The sequence below is a fragment of the Bombyx mori genome, chromosome 18, assembly GCF_030269925.1.
Source record: "Bombyx mori chromosome 18, ASM3026992v2".
NCBI classification, from domain to species: domain Eukaryota; kingdom Metazoa; phylum Arthropoda; class Insecta; order Lepidoptera; family Bombycidae; genus Bombyx; species Bombyx mori.
This window is the reverse complement of record NC_085124.1, coordinates 1185945-1200163: the sequence shown is the minus strand read 5'-3', so window position 1 is coordinate 1200163 and position 14219 is coordinate 1185945. Positions and strand designations below refer to the sequence as shown.

Here is a 14219-nt window from a genome sequence, read left to right as displayed (position 1 = left end):
AAACAATACGAGAAATAGTTCTATATTACGACAACACGATACACTACAGATTATTAACAAATTAACGAGACACAAAACAAACGACTAACAAATATATGAAAATACAATAATGAGAGAAACGCGCGATCAGTACGAGGCTTTGTGGCGGACTGCCGGCGCAGCAGCCCGGCGTCACCTGCGATAACGCGGCCGCGCGTTGGCTCCTGATTGGCGCGCGCACGCATCACGCAATCAGGAGCCAATCAGGCGCATAACGCATTTCGTGTGACATGCTAGTACGATTTTGGTCCCCATAATTTTCATACCCCGGGCCTATATATGTAAATCGATTCTTAAGGAGTAAACTCCAATAAAGTAAAAAATTGAAATGAAGAACATATGCACCGGATTATACTCACACTTGTGGCACAAAACAAGCATCGATTGACCTTCAAGCCTTGATATTTATGTCCTAAAAATCAACATTTACACTTGATGTAAACGTAAATTACCCCTATCCTCTGAAACAAGGGCTTCAGATTATTTACTTGTAAATGCTGAAAAATACTGATATTTTTCCATAAAACTACGAAGCAAAAAAATTTTACTAGTATGTAGGTTAAGCAGTATTTGACTCAGAAAACCCTTGAAGTGAAATAGTTTTAAGAAAACCCCAAAACATGACAAATACCAGCCTCAAACTCGTAATGTTACCGGTCCAGATATATGCAGTATTTTAGACAATTATTTAGAGATACCTTAAACGAATAGCTTGGAAGGTCACATTTCGGCCGGCCTTAGTCAAATACCTATCTTTTATTCTAAAGGGTTCAAAGGTCCTCTGTCCCTTAAAGGTATTCACTTTGGTACGTGGCATTGTTATTTTCTTTGCACTAACTAGCCGTATAGAAAACAAAGTACTTAGAATATTGGAGCCTTTGTTCGTAAATCATTTTAGAATTTCTGTAAAATGTTCTCCTTTAGAAGAGCTGTTGTTATCATTGTTGGTAAAGTTGCCCATTCTTTTGTACCCACGTAAATAAAATTGACGGATTTTTCAGACAAATACCTCAAAAAGAAGTGGTAGGGTAACAGAGGCTTTTGTAAAAATCGTTTGCTTGAACAGTTAATTGGTAAGTTTCAAATTAAAATAAATCAAGACACACGGTAGAGTAATAATATAATGATATGTTGCCAATAAGATGAGATATAAACATGACAAAATCTGTATCACATTTTTTTCTAAAAAATATATTTAAGGCGACTTTAGAGTTTCAAATCAAACCAAAAAAATTTTATTCAACATAAATGAAAGTACATACTTATTGAACGTCAAAAGAACTACCGCCAATTCACAACTAGCCTCCGTCCTGAGAAGAATTGACAAGAAACTCAGCGGGCATGTCTTTTTTTTTTTTAATATTAGATTTTTTTTTTAATGTTAGATTTTTTTTAAATATTCATTTTTACATGAGTATTATAACGTAACAATTATTACAATATTGAAATGCCCGGAGCGAGCAACTCATTCCCACTTTGTGCAATCTTCTAGGGAATGCAATCTGGGAACGGTCCTATAAAAATTTCACATACACTCTGTTTGGACTAGCGATAAAACTGAACAAGGCATAGTTTAATACGAGTATACTTCTAATAAAAAGTTGAGAACATGGAAGCAGATCATAAGACATTCAAATCGGGTCATCAAAGGTAACGTCTTGAGTGTTGTGGAAAAAAGGTTTTACAAAGGACTATTATCCTAATATCCTCTACAGCTATTCAATAAAAGATCGGTTTATTATTTAGGGCTGCTCTTAAATTGATCTATGTCTTTGTTGGCGACAGCTTTGCATCATTTCATAATCAAAATATCAAGGTGTACCTTAAAACAAAGGGAAAGAAGGAGATTTTGGCACAGCACCTGAAAAACTTATATCCACACATGTCTCGCAGTCCGTACCCCTCATATAGACCTTAACTAAGTAGAAATTTCCATAAGAGACGCAGTACTTAATGATTTCCCCGCTCGGGAACAATTTAATTACAGCATCCTAATGGACCGAACATCTTCTCGATTCCAACTGAAATTTCCCTCGATAATGGATACTTGTTGAATATTATCGATATTCGAAACTAGACAGTAATGCTTTTAGAAGGTAAATTGTACCTAGAAACGTTATATGACCCACTTCTAGCATATATTATTTGCTGCCATTCATTGTGGAGTTCGGAAATAGTTTTGATTTATTTGACTGCAATCAATATCATCACTGAATATTATTATTGTAACATTTATCAATCAGTTAACATCTCCTTTATTTCTATTCTTAAACTACTAGAAATATATCGCCCTACATCAAATTGTATTTTTTTATTGTCCAAATCCCCAATTATGTTTCTTTCGTTAATTTTTCCAAATCTCGCTAAGAACTACTAATTAAATTTTGATAACATTTTTTTTTATAAATTCACTTAAAATCTGGCATAAATACTTATGATATAATGACGGTAGCAATAGGTATATTCCAATGTCACTTAATTCGAACCAAAAGCGTTTAATCCATGTGAGATGCTTGCACAAGTTTGCAATTTAAAATTAAATAGTGACAATTAAGGCATCTACAGGTCGAAAATGAATATAAAAGTACCGTGACAAGCACCATTAACGATACCTTTATAATATCGATTTATTAAGCCGTATATGTAATATGACGATAATGGTGTTAGGAAATATAAAAAAAAAAAAATATTTGGATATTTTGTGTTATTTTTCCCGTAAACCAGTCCTGCATTATTCCAATACAAATGTGATTTCTAATTCGTATCACACTAAGACAGCGTCTCTCTTGTTGTGGTATCAGAGCTTTGGTAGTTACACATGAGTCCTGTGTATGCATATCTAATTTAGTAAATTAAAAATCATAAAGAGTTCAATTTGACAGGGATTCTGTTCTACATATTTTATTTCCGGCACTGCAGCCTTCTCGCAAATTCGGCCTTTTGCCAAAACGAAGACTTTAAATGCCTTAATTCCTTTAAGTCCAAATACTTTTTCTGGTGACAGTCAATTTTGCTAAGTGGCATTATTATTAAAGTTACTGCCAAGTTACTTGCCAATTGAGGTAGTAGTAGGTAAAAATACCAAATATGAAAAATTAATTCCAAGAATATCCATATTCCGATGTTTGATGCTTGACAATCAATTTATCAAGCATCAAACATCGGAATGTGGATATTCCTACCATATTTAAAGTATACATAGTAAACGTATTTTAAGCATGGCGCAATCTATGACTCTGTAACGTGATACAAATAAGCATAGGCCAGCGTATAAGATATTGGCTCTATCATTACTTATTTCTGTTATAAGTATTTGGAGACAGAATCGGATGTATATTTATCTACGGAGTTAATTCGGGTTGAAAGCTTTTTTGTTTTCTCGCAATTTACAGCATTAATGTATTTTTTGTAACTATTTCACATTGATAGTGATCAAGGATGCTATTAAATTACTGGTTCACAGGATACTTCGGCGACTTACGTGTATAAAAGTAGATATTTAAACCAGATCATTTTTCAGATTTTTTCAATCTGTATTTATTTCAATTTCTTATTGAATATAAGTAGCACGCAAACAAAGCTAAGATTCACTGGCTCGATGTTCATTATCCGAGCCACTGACGAAGAATACTTGTGAAGTCTTCCAGCGAAATGGCCACTGCATTTCTATAAGGTTTATATACTGTAAAATTAGCGAGTCGAAAAGAAAATTGTGTTAATATTGTTGAGATATCATTTTCGTATTTGTTATTATTTAGAATCGAGACTAGTTCATCTGAGGTTAAGCCTTTACGTAGCCAATGTACATCAGAAAACGAATGGTTTGGACTTTTAGTAGGTAGGGATTAAAAGTATCGTAATGAGCAGAACAAAAACATCACAGCTCCATATTTTATGAAGGCGTCTTGAGGATAAGACGCCCGGTATACCTACTCGTATCGAGCGATGTGACTATGCCGGTGTTCAAGCCCCTCGCAAGTACCTTTTGCTGTAAATGCGTACTTAACATATGCTCTTGACTTCCGCGATGAGAAATAACATCGTGTAATAAAAAAAACACGTGTGGCACTCGGGGACTGCCGCGGTAAAGCTATTGCATAGCATTTTTTATCAGCTTATGCAATTATAATTACGCAGTAGTAATTTAATATTAAAACAATGATAAAATAAGGCCACCCTATATTTATAAACGTTAACAAAAGCAAAACATTAACTGTCCCCTTCATATTCATAAGCTAGACCGCGCGAGAGAGAGAGAGATGGGCAGACTTTTCATGATGCGCATGCATTGCGACTTCACGGCGTGCACTTATTCACAAATACTACACAAGCGCAACGTGTGAATGTGTTGAACGCGAGCTACATGGTAGGCGGAGTGTGGTGCATTAGGTTTTATTTTCGTTACGGAATTTCTTGAATCGATCGCCGCGCTCAAAGCCCGCGATAAAAGCTATGCAATAGCTTAAAATGAGATCAGCAACAACTGTAATTAATTCATCATAGTCGGTTACTCTTGGCAGAGCAGTCGTGGTCATGTGGAATCCTTGTTTATAAAAGCCTTGACAGCTGTTCTCCGCAGTTCGCGAACTAAGGCTTGGCGGACGCATTCGTTAAGTGGGGTTTTGGCAAAGACTTTCATCTGATCAGTCAATTGTAATAAGCGTTATTAACTATTGAGACAGACTTCAAGTCAAGGTAACAGCTTAACATCAGATGGGGCGTGAATTCGTTCAACAGTCTAAGAAGAAAATTAAATTAAAAAAAATATATTTTACCCTTTCGACATGTAATATACGGCAGGCTAGGCAATTTAGGTTTATTCTATCACTCGCCTATTCGCTTCACTAAAGCCAATTGCGGTCTGAAACACGACTTTTTTTTTTTTTTTTTTTTTTTTATTGCCTTTGTAGGCAGACGGGCATACGGCCCACCTGATGGTGAGTGGTTACCGTCGCCCATGGACTTCAGCAATGCCAGGGGCAGAGCCAAGCCGCTGCCTACCTACGATTTCCAGCGGGGGCCATTTCAAACCGCAAATATCAATGTCACACCATAATTATTACATCCTAGGATAAATTACTAATGCGTGTTCAAATAAATTAATTCCACGATAACAGATAAATAAAAAAATGTATTCATTATATTTCATTTTAATTTTACAAATATTAAAGTAAGTTTGTTGTTCTTTTATAAGTCAGAAGAGTAGTAACATTTGAAAAAAATACGGGATATCACACACCTCATTCTATGGGAAACTATACTGACCCTTGTTTTGGAACACATAGGCGACGCCGCAGATATTGTAATTTTTTTTTTTATTGCTTAGATGGGTGGACGAGCTCACAACCCATCTGGTGTTGAGTGGTTACTAGATCCCATAGATATCTAGAACGTAAATGCGCCACCTACCTATAGATTTGAGTTCTAAGGTCTCAGTCTAGTTACAACGGCTGCCCCACTCTTCAAATCGAAACGCATTACTGCTTCACGGCAGAAATAGGCGGGGTGGTGGTACCTACTCGTGCGGACTCACAAGAGGTCCTACCCACCAGTACTCACAAGAGGTCCTACCACCACCTCCTGATATCTAATAGTCACGAGCTACGTAAAGAGTAGCGGCTTAGCTATCCCATGTCTGTAAGCAAATGCAACCGATGGCTGTCTTCTTCTTTCTTTCTTATTACCCTCTGCTAGGATGTAGGGCTCGAGTCAAATGGCTAGCTGTAGTAAAAACATTATTAATTCATCGTAGATCGTACATGATATGTGGTATAATTAAACGCTTCATCCAACCGAGTAATGTGGCAGCGCATACTGTGGTCGCCTGCTATATATTGTATAATAATATTATGTACGAAGCACCGCAAATATCTGTGGACTAATATACAGAGCTTACATGATGTGTTGGTTTAATGTCTTAATATTTGGAGGAATATTTGTGGCGTTGAATCTTTTAAATGTATAATGGGGCGTTGGGAGGTGGTGCTGTCGCATGTGATTGTTGGTTCATGACCAGTAGACAGCCAACGAGGTGGACCGATGACCTAGTCAAAGTAGTTGGTAGAGACTGGATGAGAAAGGCAAGAGATCGAAGAGAATGGCGTGCATTCGAGGACACTGATTGAAGAAGAGACCAGCACAGGAGACCACGGTGGTCTATGAACTACAGGAAACGTTGAAACATTAAGCGGTAAGCAGCGGCTAGGCTCTACCCCTGGCATTGCTGATTTCCATGAGCGACGGTAACCACTTGCCATCAGGTGGTCCGTATACTCGTTTGGCTGCAGATGCAATAAAAAGAAGTAGACAGTAATATTGACTATTCACACTTTTAATTATACAGATGACTAAATTACTTGTACAATAAGGGATTACAAGAATAATTAGTGATTTAGAGGCAATGGGTTTGTGAATGAGCACGAAGTGTGCCGGCCATAAGAAACGCAATTCTATTCGATGTTACCCGCTGTTAGTTAAATTTATCATTTAGTTGAATATAAAGGTATAATCGTTATCCAAAAAAAATATAATCATTTTCAAACGATTAAAGTAATCATGGTTCATTCTCCTGCCCTTCTCGCAGTCACCTGGGGTCGGCGTAACATGGTTTCTCCTTCCATACTTCTCTATCATATACCGTTTCTTCACTCACTCCCCTATTACACATATCGTCTTTCACGCAATCCATCAATTTTTTTCTTAGGTCTACCTCTTCCTCTATATCCTTCCAGATTCATAGTTAACACTCTCTTACCAACCTCATTTTCATTAAGTTCCATCACATGTCCGTATCATCCCAAGCACTTCTCAACTTCTCTGTCACAGGTGCCATTTTCAGACTTCCTCTAACATATTCATTCCGTATTCTATCCATTCTCATTACTTCACATATCTCTGCTGCATGCAATCACCTTTAATCCGCCATTTTAGTATTTCAAAAGATTAAAGTAATAATGAAATAAATTATAGTTCTCAATATTTGCTGATTTTCTTATTAAAAAATGTCACATGCATTAATATATTCACGTAGACGATGTTAACACTGTCATTGCCACCCCGTCCCCGAGAAACACCTTTCTTCGAGAGTCCTTGACTTCTAGACTATCGGCATCATCGAGTGATGCGACTTCATCCAAGCTCAAATCATGCGGTGGTTTTTTAAGTAAATGTTTACGTCTTTAACTCACTTTTTCGATTTCCACTGTAAGAAAATGACGTGGTGGTATAAAATATGTATAGTTGCGTTAAAAAATCGGACAGGGGCTTACGACCCTAATCTCCCTTTTTTGTGAGATTTATATATAGGTATATTTATTACACGATATTATTCCTTTACCGTGGAAGTCATTTGTTAACTTCGTGAGTGTTTGTTAACTACGTATGGCATTACAAAACTTGGTTCCTGTCTGAGGGATTCGAACACGATTGAAATAACGTGGGTGTCTTATACCTTAGGCAAAGACTACTTCATAAAGTTAAGTAAGCCTTTGAATAATAAAAAAAAAGTGTGTGTGTCCGCTCCGACGCACGACTGGAGTTTACTGGATATAAAAAATTAAACGAAACAATACGAGAAATAGTTCTATATTACGACAACACGATACACTACAGATTATTAACAAATTAACGAGACACAAAACAAACGACTAACAAATATATGAAAATACAATAATGAGAGAAACGCGCGATCAGTACGAGGCTTTGTGGCGGACTGCCGGCGCAGCAGCCCGGCGTCACCTGCAATAACGCGGCCGCGCGTTGGCTCCTGATTGGCGCGCGCACGCATCACGCAATCAGGAGCCAATCAGGCGCATAACGCATTTCGTGTGACATGCTAGTACGATTTTGATTGGCGCGCGCACGCATCACGCAATCAGGAGCCAATCAGGCGCATAACGCATTTCGTGTGACATGCTAGTACGATTTTGGTCCCCATAATTTTCATACCCCGGGCCTATATATGTAAATCGATTCTAAAGGAGTAAACTCCAAAAAAACAGAGTATCTGCTGTATGAATTGACGAATGGTAGTACCCGCTAGCCCGCGATCAGTTTCTCGTTGTTCAATGAAGCTTTAAAATATCTTGTTCAATTTTAGAGCGTTCTAACTTCGTTTTGAAAGAACTCACTGAGTTGAAGTTGCAAGAAGTTATTCTGTTACGTGTTGGTTGGGGCTTGTAAGGTTTTTAAATGGAGCTAGGCTAATGTGCAATTGAATTTTTCTTTGGACTGGAAACTTCACTGTACTTTGGCAACTTTTTGGAGTTTACTCCTTTAGAATCGATTTACATATATAGGCCCGGGGTATGAAAATTATGGGGACCAAAATCGTACTAGCATGTCACACGAAATGCGTTATGCGCCTGATTGGCTCCTGATTGCGTGATGCGTGCGCGCGCCAATCAGGAGCCAACGCGCGGCCGCGTTATCGCAGGTGACGCCGGGCTGCTGCGCCGGCAGTCCGCCACAAAGCCTCGTACTGATCGCGCGTTTCTCTCATTATTGTATTTTCATATATTTGTTAGTCGTTTGTTTTGTGTCTCGTTAATTTGTTAATAATCTGTAGTGTATCGTGTTGTCGTAATATAGAACTATTTCTCGTATTGTTTCGTTTAATTTTTTATATCCAGTAAACTCCAGTCGTGCGTCGGAGCGGACACACACACTTTTTTTGTTGAGCATTCCCAGCATTTGATCACGGTTTTGTGAATTTCTCGACTCGTGTGTGCGGTTAGAATTTTGTACATATTTGTTTTCGAAATATCTTCCTGATAAAATTTCGACCACAGCTCAGAATCTGATTAGAATGCAATATAAAGCGGAGAAAGAAGAAGTTTGACATATTTAATGGGAGTTTTTTTTTTCATTAGCGCTTGCCTAGTTAATGGCAGCTTGCCAACCTTTTAACAAGATTGGATAATTGAATAGTGAATTCACATAATTCAACATTTTATATGACCTTATGCACCATGAGGAAAATATCAGATTTGATAAGAAAGTGAAAGTATCATTAGTGATTACGGGCGAGTAATAAGACAGCATTTATATCATAAAAAAACGCGTCTGGCGTACCTGTGAGTAACAAACTTGTCATTCGTTGGAAGGAAGAAGCACAGAGAAAAAATACACATTATTTGATACAAGTAGATCTAATCTGAATTGCTGTTCGTTAGTCTCGCTAAAACTTGAGAACGGCTGGACCGAGTTGGCTAATTTTGTTCTTGAATTACTTGTGGAAGTCCAGAGAAGGTTTAAAAGGTAGATAAATATGAAAATGCTCGGAATTAAATAAAAATAACAAATTTGTTTTTCCTTTGATGTGTCCCCGTCGGACAGATTCCTTTTGTTTGTTTTAAGCTTATCTTATACAAAAGTTTAGGTCTTTTATTTATCGATTGAGGCACTACGAAGTCTGCCGGTCAGCTAGTATAAAATAAAAACGTTGAAATACAACAACAAAAACAGACATTTTCAGTTAAATTTTACGAACTTCCAGTACTGTCGATCGAAGGAATAATTTTAAGCGCATCATGATAGATATTCAAATTAAATGAAGGCATTGAGGCTTTTTATATTTAAATTAGCTTGAAGACCCTTAAAGATTTCGAACAAAATCGAAAATTGCCGAAACGTCCTTAATTAAGTGCGGGCTATTAAAATTCTGGCACCAAAGCCCCGCGGGTACTTAAGTGATGTTTGCCCGTGAAACTTTAAGTTATAATAAATGTAACTTAGTCTGGATGGAACGTGAGAGGGAAGAAGCTTTCGAAGTTCGTACTAAGCTGAATCTCCATTTGCAGAGGCTGCTTTTGAATACAGAAAAAAAGGAATATTCCAAAGTATACGTGTTACTCCACATTACGGATTCACTCAGTTGTAATATTCATCATATTATTAAATTTCTAGCACCGAATGTGATATATATTATACTATATCGCGCATTAGAATCTAGTAGCCCACTGAGTTTCTCGCCGGATCTTCTCAGTGGGTCGCGTTTCCGATCCGGTCGTATATTCAGCGAACCACTGCTCTTGCTAGGGCCAGTGTTAGCAACACTCCGGTTTGAGCCCCGTGAGCTCACCTACACGTTAGGGCGAAGCTGAAATAGCCTCTTAAGACAATCAGCATAGGTAGAAAAAAAGGGCTTAGACAGAAAGTTTTCGTAATTCATGCATACTTTTCAAACACTTATAGAGAAAAATATTTTTGTTCACTAAAGCTCAAACAAAAAGCCTTTTTGTATTTTAAGTCGTTTATCATACAGCTAGTGGTAACCATGCTTAATTGACTCACGGTCAACATCGAATTTTTAACGTCTAATGATTGCTTTCTGCATAAACCGGTATTTCTATTTTATTTATTTATTACACTTCATGTAAAATTTGCATTGGCGGACCTAAGCTTTTCTATAAAATAAACTTAATACAAACAAAAAGAATCCGTCCGACGAGGGACAGAATAAAAGGAAAAACAAAATTGTTATTTCTATTTAATTCCGAGCATTTTCATAGATATAATATCTACGTTTTAAACCTTCTCTGAACTTCCACAAATAATTCAAGACCAAAATTCGCCAAATCGGTCAAGCCGTTCTCGAGTTTTAGCGAGACTAACGAACAGCAATTAATTTTTATATATAGAGATTACAAATACATACACAAATATGTATACATACCATAGATAAGCGTAAATATATATACACATCTACATACATACATATTTTATTATTTAGGTTCACCTTTTTTACTCCATTGATGAGTGTTCTCAAGACTCAAGTTGTTAAACGGCTATCGGAAATCATAGACATCATAACGTGAATACTGCCCCCCTGCCTTGAGAAATAAAGTTGAAGTCCCATGCTATAGACCATATAACGTGACCCTTTCATAAAGAACCGGTTGAACGCGTCAAACACGGTAATATTAATAAAATACCAGATAATCAAATGAATTATTCAAAAACTAGTCCGTAGATAGTGAAGTTTTAAATAATTACGACGACCTAACTGACACGATAAATCGGATAGCCAGTTGCACCCTTAAATGTCCATTAGGGGTCTCGTTATGTCCCCTGTAAATTGGCCCCCTGAGTGGTCCCTACGTTTTGGGTCCTTCGATTGGCAGGGCTCGGAGTAATTTCGCAGAAATTGGTCGACAAAATTCTCACTTGCTTTTGGTTGATATTTATTTGGGGAATAATTTTTGTGGAATCTATTAAGAGGGTTGGCGGCCAATGTGGGCGCTTTTTACTTGTGTTTTATGTTCAGCTTTTTCTTTGCTCGGGAGTAAAGGCGTGTTATCTGCGAATTGATAGGAGCTTTTTTATTATTTCGTTATTCTATGAACAGTATATCCTTAATCAGAAGAAACTTAGACTTTGTTTTTTAAGGTATTGTAATAATCTATTCTACTAATTATTTTAAAGTGAATGAGCGCAGATCTGCAAAGGGTATCAATCCATGGATAAGTGAACACTAACTAAGCTTTATATATACAATTAACATGCTAAATAAAATGCACAGTTTACAATGAAATTAAGCCCTAAATGCCTAGCCCTAAATGGATGTTTACCTAAATATGCTGCTAGCTAACTTACTCTAAATTGGATTTGGGTGATTTGAATGGTCTAAGTGAACGGTATAGTATACTTGTGGTACGCCGATTTTTAGTATGTTCTCTTGGATACCACCAACGGCCGTAATGATATTCAGAATTCCATTTCATATATAAAAATAGGCTATGGTATTCTGTTATGTCTATGAGTCCCGACCTAGACCATTAAGCTTTAGGTGGTAGGACCTCTTGTGAGTCCGCACGGGTAGGTACCACCACCCCGCTTATTTCTGCCGTGAAGCAGTAATGCGTTTCGGTTTGAAGGATGGACAGCCGTTGTAACTATACTGAGACCTTAGAACTTATATCTCAAGGTGACTGGCACATTTACGTTGTAGATGTATATGGGCTCCAGTAATCACTTAACATCAGGTGGGCTGTGAGCTCGTCCATCCATCTAAGCTATAAAAAAATTATTAACCTTGCAGGGAAATAGCAATTTAAGCCACAGCTGCAACTTATACTGAATTTTCATGAAATATTCAAATCAGTGCGATCATAAACAAACCACTGACAATGAACAATTACATAATTGATCAATTATAATGAATGGGCACACGCATCATTTGATTGTGTCAATTAAAACCGTGTTTTTATTGTACTACATATTATTGTTGACCTTCTTCATACTTTCATTACGAGTTTTGATTGTCACATATGACTAATAAATATAAATAATAAATATAAATATTTACTAACAATCACGCCACGTTAACTAGTCCAGTGCTAAGTTCGTAAAGAACTTGTGTTACAAGTACCAGATAACGGAAATAAATATAATATTTTTATTATACACATACGTATATTTAATATACACCCATAACCCTGGAAAGATATTTATATTTCTCATACAAATATCTTTCCTTGGCGGGATTCGAACCCGCGACCCCCTTGTGTAGTGACCATGTCACTTACCACTACACCAGACAGCCGTTATGGATACTATATATACTAATGGATAATTTAAGAGTCGCGAAGACCGAAGGAAATAATATTAATGAAAAAAAAGCTGTACAAAGAGAATCACAGAGATTACACTTACTAGCAACTAACATTCTAAATCATTTCGGTGCAACTTTAGTGTATTAGTATGATTGGTCTGTAATCTTTATGGCGTTATAAATGACAAGTGAAAGGTATTATTTTTATCTACACATATAAAACTGTCTGTAATTTTGCTTCGATGGTCAAGCGGCTCGTTGGTCTAGGGGTATGATTTTCGCTTAGGGTGCGAGAGGTCCCGGGTTCAAATCCCGGACGAGCCCAATTTTTTTTTCACACACTCTGATCGGTCTGGATCTGTCTACTTTTTACTTTAATATTTTGTTTGTACTACTGCTTTTATAATTTGCGTCATAACCATATAAGCTTACGTCCTAACTATTGGGAAGCGGCTACTGAAGGTTTATTTGAATTTTTCCACCCATCTCGAGATACGAGTAGAAGTTTTGTAAGCTAAAACACATGGTACACCATGTGTACCACCACCCCGCCTATTTCTGTGAAGCAGTAATGCGTTTCGGTTTAAAGGATGGGGTAGCCGTTGTAACTATACTGAGACCTTAGAACTTATATCTCAAGGTGGGTGGCGCATTTACGTTGTAGATGTATATGGGCTCCAGTAACCACTTAACATCAGGTGAGCTGGGAGCTCGTCGATCCATCTACGCAATTAATAAATAAAAAGGTGGATCCGTAAACTCATCATACTCAGAGTAAGCTTTGGGCCGATGACCCAGTTAAGTAGTAATTAGTAAAATCGAGGAAAAAAGGCCTAGGGGTAGAGGTCCCAAACGGTGGTCGGACCAAATATCGGAGGAACTAAAAACACCTGTCAGCGACGCACTCCACCGAGCTACAGAACGGGATCGATAAGACAGCTGGTTGACGGAATCAAACGGAGTCACGATCCTCAGCAATGAGGGACCAATTGTAGACAGAGAAGTGAAAACATAATGTATGAAAAAATAGCAATTGTTAGCCAGGTTGTGTTATTTAAAAACATATTTTAGGGTATTTAATTATGAATGTGGATTGCTTTAGGGAAGAGGTCAACCTAAGAAAAAATGGATGGATTGCGTGAAAGACGAGATGTATAAGAGGGGAGTGAACGAAGAAATGTTATGATAGAGGAAAATGGAAAGAGGAAATATGTGGCGCCGACCCCAGGTGACTGGGAGAAGGGCAGGAGAATGATAATTTTAGGGTATTTTTCATGCCCAAACATTATAGCCGCAGCTTAACTGAGCACTTTAACACCTGCCCGTGTGCTTTCGTAAGCTCATAAAAGATGCTTTATTATCCGAACCGTCATTTAAACATATCACCGATACCCAAAACGATTTAACTTCCACTAAATTCCTTAGAAAAAAAATTGTCAAAATCGCCATTACCCGCTGAAATATAATTTTTTATTGCAAATATTTTTATATGTCGGTGAAATTCATGTTACTAATAAAACTTTTATGTGCCAGCCCTGAATCAGGGATGTTTAGACATAAACTAGATCACGCAGAAGGGTGTAAAGCCGTAGTTCGCTGTGTTTTATTGGTAATTTCTTATTTTTCG

At 37.3% G+C, this 14219-nt stretch overlaps 1 non-coding gene across 1 annotated transcript; it reads left to right on the top strand.

Moving 5' to 3' along the window:
* Window positions 1-12844: 12844 nt before the first annotated feature.
* On the top strand, window positions 12845-12916 carry TRNAP-AGG (transfer RNA proline (anticodon AGG)). Its single transcript has one exon. It is a non-coding gene; the product is annotated as a tRNA-Pro (tRNA).
* The last annotated feature ends 1303 nt before the right edge of the window (window positions 12917-14219 follow it).